Here is a 10620-nt window from a genome sequence, read left to right on the forward strand (position 1 = left end):
TTTCTCTCCTTATAAAAAAGGTTGGCTTGAAAGGAAATGTAAGGCAGTTCTTAGGGTCTGTAACCCACCATTTTCTCAGATCACCAGCTATCTGAATGAAGCACCCATAAATATTCAATACTTGTCTCTACTTATTAGTTCTGGTAGTGACAAGCAGCACAAATGTCAACTTTTCCAGTTTCTAAGAGGGTGGAATAGACCCTTTAACTGGTTGTAGGGGCTTACAGGGTGGGGAAGAACCTCAAAAACCAGGTAGCTATCCCTTTCCCCGGTGATTTCTGAAAAACATGGAAAATAGACCCTCATGGTGTACAAATTTAATATTCTGTGGATAAGAGAAATTTAAGGTAAAATGGGCGATACTAATCAGTATGTGTACTAAAAGGTAACATCAAATAAAGGCTGAGAGGAGAAATGTGCTTAGTAGGGAACTATTTTCTATGGTTTCTGATTACAGTAGGATTTCAATCAGAGGAAAATCAACTTGTAATCCCAAGAACAAAATACAGGAACACAAAGAAGTCCCCTGCCCAAACCAAGATGTACTCAAAAAGAGCTGAGAATGCAGTTGATGACTTAAATTAACCCAAATAATTCCCTAGGTCTCATGACACTAAAACGTTGTCAGACATTGTGGGATCTCAGTCTTATGCTCAGTGAAGCACTAAAATTTATTATTTTCAGTTAAATCTTTTCCAAAGAACCATGTTAAGAATTTATTAGGAAAGAAATATTACACAAAATAAGAAAATGGTCAAAGTAAAGAAATAAGCAATCACAAAAGAGAAATACAAATGACTAATAATACATGAAAAATTTTGCATCCTAAAGTGAAAATAATAAAGAGATGTTCATCAGATTGACCAACATTTTTAAAATACAGAAGAGTAGCTTTTCGGCTTTCAGCTCAGAGGAGGCGAAGGTGCAACTTTCTTCAGTCATCTTAAATCTGGGTGCATCCCACACCAGCTGCCTCCACTATGCAGCCACAATTTGACCCCGACAAGATCAAAGTCATATACCTGAGGTGCACCAGCAGAGCAGTCGGTGCTATGTCTGCCCTGGCCCCCAAGATAGGCCCGCTGGGCCTGTCTCCCAAAATGGTTGGTGGTGACATCGCCAAAGCAACCAGTGATTGGAAGGGTGGTCTGAGGATTACAGTGAAACTAACCATTCAGAAGAGATAGGCCTAGATTGAGGTAGTGCCTTCTGCCTATGTCTTGATCATCACAGCCCTCAAAGAAACGCCACAAGAAAGAAAGAAGAAAAAAAAAAAAACCGACCATTAAGTACAATGGAAATATCACTTTTGATTAGATTGTCAACATTGACTGACAGATGAGACACCAATCTTTAGCTAGAGAACTCTCTGGAAACTGCCCAGTCTGTAGGCTGCCATGTTGATGGCTGCCACTCTCATGACATCGTAGGTGATATCAGCAGTGGTGCAGTGAAATGCCCACCTAGTTAAGAACTACAAAGAAAAATATTTCAATTAAAGATCATTTGAAAACCAATACTCTTTATTGGCAACGGTGTGAAAAGGCATGATCGTACAGTTCTGTTCAAATCTTCTGTGATATCATTTAGGAAATTGTTTTAAAAAATTTAACCCAGTAGTTTCACTTTTAGGAATTTGCTCTGAAGAAACAACCAGAAATGTGTAAAATTATTTATATAAAGACTTCATGAAGGCAATTTTTCCAGCAGCAAAAAACTAAACAAATAAATGGCAATGTCAACAAAGAGGAAAGGTGTTCATCAATCATGGCATTTCAGCACAGTGTCTACAAGTAAGGACTCTGAAGTCAGACTACTTGATTTTGAATCCCAATCTCATTCCTTCCTCAGTCAAGTAGTCTGCCTTCTATGTGGCTCAGTTTCCCCATCTATAAAATGGCGTTGTTGTAGGAAATTAAATTAATAAATGCAAGGAGAGTTCATAGAACTATTCCTGGCACATCCTAGGTGGTAAGTGTTAATAGTTTGCCTGATCCTGGCCAGGTAGCTAAGTTGGTTAGAGAGTTGTCCCAATATGCCAAGGTTGTGGGTTTGATCCTTAGTCCGGGCACGTGCAAGAATCAACCAATGAATCCATAAATAAGTGGAACAGCAAATCTCGCTCTCTCCTCCTCCTTCTCTCTCTCTCAAATCAATAAAAAAACAATAATTTTCATGGTTAGTATGACTATTGACCATCAATACTTAGCATGAAAGAGACCTGTAATACTCCATATTGGTAGAAGGTGAAGAAGGGTTAAGTCTCCATTTAGGATCTTGGTTGTGGGTGGTAGGTGGCAATCTGAGTGTTGGGGGTTCTTGCACAAAATGTGGGTGCTGGGAAGGAGAAGAACCAAGGTAGGGGAGAAAGATATAAAAATGTTGGGACAACAAGATACTCATGATAAACAGGATCTGTTTGAAAACTCTTGTCTGGCCCGGCTGTGCTTATAGAATATCTCCACACACCATCAGTAAACAAAGATTAAGCAGTCAAGAGATAGGCTTTCAATTGTCAAGAAAGTACAAGGCTCAGGGCAACTCAGCATTTAACAATCCTAGGTTGGTTTTTCAAGAGACATATCAAGTTCGTCAACCGTTGTTTTTTACATTCCTATCATGGTAGGATGGTGACTGTACTTTGTAAGATGTGCGTTCCATTTAGATGATAGCCTTCCCCTGAGTTTCTGGGTTCATTTGTACAAAGTATAGATTTAAAGGCAGGAATAAGCCTTAGAGGTCATTTAACTCAGAGATTCTCAGCCTTGGTGTATATGAGCTCTTTAAACAGACTAATAAGGCATATGAATCTCTCTTCCAAATATTGGTTTAACATGCATGAAATGATTTAAAAAATAAGGATTACAAAGGAAACCAATTCCATTGAAAAGGAGTTACCAAACTGAAAAAAAAAAAAAAAGTGATATAATAGTATACAGGCTTCATTATTGCTGCATTGAGATCTAGCTGCAGGTCTACCAACTCCTGCTACCCTGAGGAGTGCTGAGCATAAGTGGTTAAGTAGACATTAGAGATATCTGCAACAACCCTTAATGGGACATGAAAATATCAGTGATTTGTACTGGTGACAAAGTCATAGCCACTGCAATACTAGAGGGGCTTGCAGTTATAATTCAAGAAATTGCTAAATTTCAGTTATAAGTTAATGAAAATGAAGGTCCAATTTTTTTTCAGTTCAGGTTCTATCTATCCATGGACACTAGGTTAAGAACCCTGATCTTATATGAAGTCATCCTGTCACAGATTAACAAACTGCGCCCACTTTTTGGCCCCTGTAAACTGTTTGATTACATAGCAAGCTAGTAGCAGATCACAGGCCTAGCACAATATGTATTCCGTTATTCTAGACTGCTTCCTGTTGACTGAAATCTCAAGGACCTAAGCTTGGAGGCAAAATATAAATAACAGAAGCTAAATTATTTTGGAACAAAAGTAAAATTTGGACTTATACCATTTGGTGTTCTCTTTAAAAAGAGCTTTACCTGCTAACAGAAATTACGATAGCCCTGGCTGCTGTGGCTCAGTGGACTGAGCGTTGGCTTGCAAACCAAGTGTCTCTGGTTCGATTCCTAGTCAGGGCACATGCCAAGGTTGCACCACCAGGTCCCCAGTTGGGGGCGTGTGAGAGGCAGCCACACATTGATGTTTCTCTCCCTCTCTTTCTCCTTTCCCCTCTCTCTAAAAACAAATTAAAAAATAAAATCTGTTTAATAAATAAATAAATAAATGTACTTAAAATAAATTATGGTATAAGCAGGGCTTCCTGAGATCCAGTGAGGTCTATGTAAGCTGTTTACAAATAAAATTTACTTAGCCAAATATTTGGCCAACTAAAAGAGTCTCTTTGGTCTACTTTCAAAGTTCTTTTTGGGGGCATGCGCGATTCCCTCATACTTCAATAAGATCTTGAGATTCATGAGCCAAAATTTTGGAAATATATTTTGAGACATTACCTGTGAACACCCTGTAAAAAGATGTGACAGGTAGGACTGTAATTAGAACACTTATTCCTGTTATTACAAAGCCAAACAGAGAAGCATCCAATAAAAGTTTTCCAAAGGTAAATGATGTTTTTGGCTACTTGTTAATTATAGTATAGCCCTGTTCTTCACATACTATAATGTCCCAGCCAGGTAGTACAGCATACGTACAAAATTTGGTTTGTGTAGAAGAAAGCTTGGTTAAGAGAAAAGTGTTCCACAGCATTACTTCCTTTGCTTTATCTTAGGCTCTCCAATGTCAGGTTCTAGTTAATCTGTTCATGAATATGCTTTTTAAAGGCCTTTCCTCTGTCCATAATTGTTTTAGGCTGTAGTAACTCTATTTTCTTTTTTTTCCATATTCTTGATGTCCTGGTATTTTGGAGCCTGTGAACTGGGCAAACTGCCCCTTTTATGGTTAACTAATTCCTAGAGATAACAATTTGCTTGCCAGAATGCCTCTGATAAGCAGACCAACCAATTCTGACTCCATTCCTTCACCTGTCTCCTTGTATGAGACTTCTACGGTCTGAGACACAATCCCCTGCCCCAGCCACTACAGGGCCAGGGCCAGGTACCAAGCAATGCGGGCCACCCCTATAACAGAGCTTACTGGAATTATTCAAAAGATCCAATTATAAGCTTGTTCTGCTTGATTACCATGCATCTCCCATTCCTTGCTCAAAAATAACAATAAAGTCTCCTGCTTACAGCTCTCTCTTCCCCCGCCTGATCATCGTGCTTCAGACGGACCCCGTGTGGCAATGTGTGGGTGGTGCCATGCCTCTTGTTTCCGGGGAACCATGACTACTAAAACACAACTTCTTCTTTCCTGGCAAGCATTTTCATGTCTGTGTGTCACCCCACACCTACTCAAAACAAATTCCAGCACATTTTCAGAACATAGGCCCTGGAAGAACAGCAGCAAATAAAACAGATCAAATCCTCATCTTGAAGGAGCTTATATTTTAATCTAGGATGTTAACCTAACAATAAAAAGCCAAAGTGGATACAACAAACACTTTGGGGCACAGATTCAAGCAGAAACCTGAACTGTGTTCCAATGACAGGGTGAAAGCAAAAGTTTTGTTTTGTTTTTGTTTTTGTTTTTGAGAAAAGGAGGGGAAATAATTACACAAATAGAAGAAAGGAATTTCTATTGTTGTTAAAAAACTGAGTTACTCTTTAGCTATGGACAGTTGATTACTGATTGTATCTTCAGAAAGTGTGCATAATCATCCATCCTTGCGGTCACAACCTCTGCTTTCCTGTTAATTTTACAAATAGTTGTTAAGAATATAATATTGGTTTGGCCCAGTTCCAAAGATTATTTTGCCCAGTTCAAGCATTCCAATGGTTCAAGGAGCAAGACATGCCAGCTGCTCTGGTGTGGCTGCTCTGGCTTTTTTAAAAAATGGCTCCACTCAACGGTTTGGCTGAACTAAATGGCTGGGTTGGGGAAGAATGGGGTGGTCTGTGGGCTTCACTTTAAAACGGGTTTCTCTTTTCTATCCTAATGGCTTGGACAGAAAAGGCCCAGAGGTCTGAGAGGGGGGAAAACCTAAACTATTTCCCTCAGCCCAAACTAAGTATAATGGGCAAAAGGGTTTTGGACAGGTGAGATGTGCCTAGCACACCTTCTTACAAAGAAGCCCTTTTTTTTTTTTTTTTTTTTTTTCCTAATATGGAACATTGAAAAATTAATCCCTGCCTTTTGTCATCTAGTAGTTATGGATTGAATGATGTCTTTTAACCCTTTTCACCAAATCTGTTGCCCCCAGAACACAACAAGGACACCAGCCTGTTAAACCAAGCACGCCGTTGACCGGAGACAGCCAACTGACCTGGAGTCTGCACGATCCTTCCCCATGTGGGAAGGCCACCCTCCCCTCCACACCCCCACTCTTATTAGGGTTTTCTGGACCCAAGGGTAGGTAGGACGACGACCATGTCCAGCTTGAAGCAGCTAGAGGAGCTTGAGACCTTCGCCCATTGTGCTTTACAAGATTACAAAGGGTCCTAATATTTGAGAGGGGGGGATAGTTAATTTTTACGAACCAGGGGTATGGACTTGGGGGGGATTGCTGGGGGAGGGGGGTGCTGGGTGGAGGGGAGCAAGGGGGAGAAAATTGGAACTGTTGTAACAATATAATCAATAAAAAACATTTTAAAAAAATAAAATTAAAAAATGGCTCCACTAATGTCAATTTTTTCCACAAGGTTTTGTAAGTTTGCACAGGGGTGAGGGCTCTAAAATAAATAAAACCTAGGTGTGACCAAACCCCATTCTTTTTTTCCTTACCTGGTGGTAGATGAGAATCGGGGAATCTTGGACCCTGCCTGGGTGAAGACCAGACCTATGCTGGACTGGACTATACCTAGTTTGGGCTGAGAAGGTAGGCGAGTAACGAGGTCATTGTAATTTTGTCTTGCCAGATAATTAGGAAGATGAAAGATGATTGGGAAGAGTTTTACAGATCTCTTTTCTAAGTGCTTCCGGCCTCATCAGTTAATCCCCAAACCCAACTCAAATAGGATGATGATAGAAGCCATTTTAAAAATAAATAAAGGGTCAGGTAGATCTTACAAAGCACTACAGTATGCACAGAACAGGAGTAATGCCTTGGTTTGACTCATTCTCACCCCCCATGTCCTCCCCAGACATCCTCTTCTCCTCGTGCCTGCTTCCCAGTCTGTGTGCTATTTGGCTCCCTCAGTAAAAGTTACTTGCTGCCTCCTTCCAGTCTGCACTTCCTTGGCCCGTGGCCAGATGCAGATGAAATCCTCCCTTGCTTCTGCCTAGCCCTCTGGAGTAGATGGGCTCTGAGAGCCCCCTGAGTTAGAGAGGCAGTAGAGGCTGCTTCCGTAGCCAGTCCCCACACGGCCAGTTCCCTCAGAGGAAAAACATCTCGGCAAAGCAGACTTTGGGTTTTCTCTCTGAAGACAACACAAACTAGCCTCACATGAGGAATGAAGAGCTCTCCCATTAACATTGATTCGACTGTGTTCATTTCAAAACTGTAACCCTCACTGAATTCTCCTAAGGAGCCTTGGCCCACTGCCTGGCCATGGCTTATGTCATGAGTCACAGTGCCAGCTGTGAGTTGTTGCATTTTAGTCATCTGGGATCAGCTGTTAGTTGCTTTATTTTAGTCATTCGGGACAGCCTTTGATCCCCCAAAATCTCTTGTATAGTAGGAGGGAGGACAGGAAGATGTGTGAGCTTCTTCCTCCTGCTTCATATACTTCTCCTTCCATTTTGTGTCCTCGGAAGGCATAGACAATGAGGTGGGGCTGAGGAAACAGCATTTTTCTGTCAGGGTTCTGCAGGAAACAGCTGGCTTACATGGAGGATGCAATTGAAGAGAGATTAATAGAGGGACTATTTACAGAGGGGCAAACAGACTTAAGAGAACCTGAAAAGGGAGAGTGAAAACCTGGCACAAGCAAGGGCAGGTGGCCAGTATCTCCCATAGGCCTGTAGAAGCAAGGGCTCATGGTGTTACTGGGCCCAGCGAGAGCTGCAGCTGTGGAAGAGGGGACACGAGAAAGTTGTGGCAAAAGGGATGCAACCAGAGCAAAAACCTTGTTCTGACAAGGAGGCGCAACGGGAGATATAGGTCAGCCTCTCTTTCTTCCTGCTCTCTGATCTCCTTCCAGCACAGCCACTGTCCAAAGCTGATTGGAAGCCAGTGGGCCAGCAGCCTGCCAGGGCACAAGGCAACGCAAAGAAAGGTGGAGAATGGAGAGGCAACCAACACAGTCAGCATTTGAAAGTTTAAAAAATAGCTCACTTATCCCACAAAGCAAACCACTACATACAACTTATTATACTTTATGTTAGAATACAGGACTTTTGTGTGCACCAAGAAAATGCAAGATTACTGTATGGTAGTTTAATACACAGATGGCAAGGTAGGGCACCTGGTTCCAAATGTCATGATGGGTGGTGAGGTTTGGATTTTCTTTCCCTCCCTCTTCACATCTTATCTCCTTACTCTGCATTCAGTCTCTATATCAGGGACAATAAAAATCTGTGTTAGAATGTACACGTTTCCATGTTTCCAGGGTTTTAGGAAGGTTATGTTGTTCAATGCTTCACCCCCATCCTCCCTCTACACACACTTCAGGAATCTCCAAGATAGCATTGCCAATAGGTTATCTAGTCTGGGTAAATACTTTGGTAACAAATTGTCATCTCCTGAGGGAAACTTTTTAATTGAACAATCCTTTTAAAAAGTTGTTAACATTATAATAATACTTAGTGAAATTTTTCCTGTTTCAAGTAACAAGTTTCATCAAAGTTAGGTCCTTAAAAGAAACTTGAAGTTGAAATTCTCTCAGTTTAATTTGTAATTTCAAGATGATTCAATGCTATCCACATACCATCTGGCCATGCTTTCATTAAATGGGGTCTGGAATCTCAGATTCTTATTTGCTGCTGCTGCAGAGAAGAATCAACTGAAGAGTGGAGTTAGGGTGCGGGGTCAAGGAGTTGAAGAAGTTAACTGAGGACAAGGGCACAATATTTGTAGAGAAAAAAATAGGGACACAATGACCATTGCTGTTAAAAGTTACTAGCTATGGTCCTGAAAAGAAGAGAAACAGCATAAAATTAAACAACATTTGCAGCACTCAGGAACCAAAAATGTCTGAAAAAAAGCAAACTGAAAGATTCAGTGAGTTTCTTTGACTTCCTACAGATCTACTCTTACCTTTCTCCACTCTGCTGTGTGCCCTGGGAGGCTAACCTATTGGACTGCATCAACTGCCCTCTGGCTTCTGATTAAGTTAAATGATTTGGACTGAACAGGAACTTGGAGGGGAGGAGAGTAAAGCTGGAATATTCCCACCTCCTATTCTTCCTCCCTGTGGGGTCCCTGCAGGCTAGCTGCATCCCTCAGCTCAAGGCCTTAGCTCTAGACAGATTGCCTTCTCTACACAGTTCTATCTCTCTGGGTTTCAGTAACCTTCTCCCCTTCAGGCCTGGGTACTGCGATATCCTTCTGGTATCCCACACCCTGCCCACAACTTTGTAAAAACTAGTCCCGTTGGTTATTAAATTGCCCAACTGAAATGTGCCCTCAGTTTTCTGCCAGGACCCTGACTGACACACTCAGTCCCATTTATTTTCCAGCTATCATTTACTGAGTAAGTGTTACAGAACCCCTGGGCTGCTCCAATTGAAAACAAACCCACGGGCTCTTTAGTTAGGGGTCCGATTGCCTGCCGCCAGAATTACAACTCTTAATACTTCAGTTGAGTGAAAAGAAAATTGTTTATTTAACAGTTACACATATCCTTGCCTCCCCCCTACCAAACCTAGCCAGTTTTAGGAAGGTCAGAAACACCGTTTCCCCACTTCCCAAACACAGTTCAGCTTTACCAGCGGCTGCCAATCATTCAATCTGATTGGGGAGGTCCTTTCAGTGCTGTGGTGCCCTTCAGCTCTCAATGCAGAACCGCTGGGATTCTCAGCCTCCTTGCAAACTGTCTTCTTTCTGTAAACCGCGTGGATCTCCTCTCCTTCTCCAGAGCACCCCTGTGAACACCCACCAGCGAGGGAGACAGCCCCAGAGTGTGCCACCCTAAAGTGTTTGCAGCTGCCTATATATCCCTGACTGCGTCCTCTGACACAGTGGGTGTTGCCAACACTTCTGACCATTCGCAGAGCCATGTAGGCTCTGTGTGCTTTCCATGCCATCCCCTGGTTCAAGACTCCTCTCATCCACCTGAGGCCTTGGAAGCATCCAAGCAATTTTGCATAATGAAAGACACCAGCCATCAGCCTCAGGCATGTGGAGGCATTCTGAAAGCTGCTTCCTTCTCCCCATCCCCCAGCTGCAAACTCCGGGGATTTTGGGACTCCCCTGTTTCTGTAACATAACTACTATACGTCAAGGAGAGAGAGAGAAAAAAAAGATAAATTAGACAGTTAATACCCTGAAGGGGCAGTCTGGGAAGTGGAGACAGCCACAGGAACAGATGGTTGTATCACATCTTGATAAGTGATACAGAGAGGCATTGGATGTAGAAGTTGGGAGAAGGATAAAATGGGTGTATAGGCGGACTCAGGGGAGGCTTCTGGATAGAGAAGGGGTCAGGCAAATTGAGAAGCAGGGACATGGAAGGGAGTAGTCAGGAGTTGGAAGAGAAGTTTACAGCCATGGATATCAGGGCGAGTTGATCATGGTAAAAGATTAGAGTGGAGCACGAGGCTGGCCCAGATCAAGGGAAAACCTTGTACTGTGGGGAAGGGTCCTTCTATTCCATGTGCTTACTCTCCCTCTCTTTTTCTGCCAAGGGAAAAATAAAAACACGGGGGAAGTCTGCAGCGTCTTACTCTTTGCCGTTAATCCTGCCCACTACCAGGGCTTTGCACTCCTACTTTCTTGGTCTAAAACCTGTCTTCTCCATTGAAAATCACCCCCATGCACTTCCCACACATTCTAAGATCTTTCAAAATAACAGCAAGACTATATGGTAAACTGGTCCCTGGAGATAAGCTGTGGGAGATAGCTAGAAGTGAATATTCCCAAATGCAATCTAGAAGTCCTAAGAGCCAGAGCTCCGTTTTCTTTAATAGCAATGGATAACACAAACACTTTTCTTGTGCAGT

The 10620-nt window shown here is 42.3% G+C and overlaps 1 pseudogene; it reads left to right on the top strand.

The window, feature by feature from the left end:
* The first annotated feature begins 902 nt into the window (after positions 1 to 902).
* Positions 903 to 1471, top strand: LOC150022221 (large ribosomal subunit protein uL11 pseudogene; annotated as a pseudogene).
* Positions 1472 to 10620: the final 9149 nt, after the last annotated feature.

Source organism: Furipterus horrens, unplaced genomic scaffold (assembly GCF_987537825.1).
Source record: "Furipterus horrens unplaced genomic scaffold, mFurHor1.1.pri manual_scaffold_1, whole genome shotgun sequence".
Lineage (NCBI taxonomy): Eukaryota > Metazoa > Chordata > Mammalia > Chiroptera > Furipteridae > Furipterus > Furipterus horrens.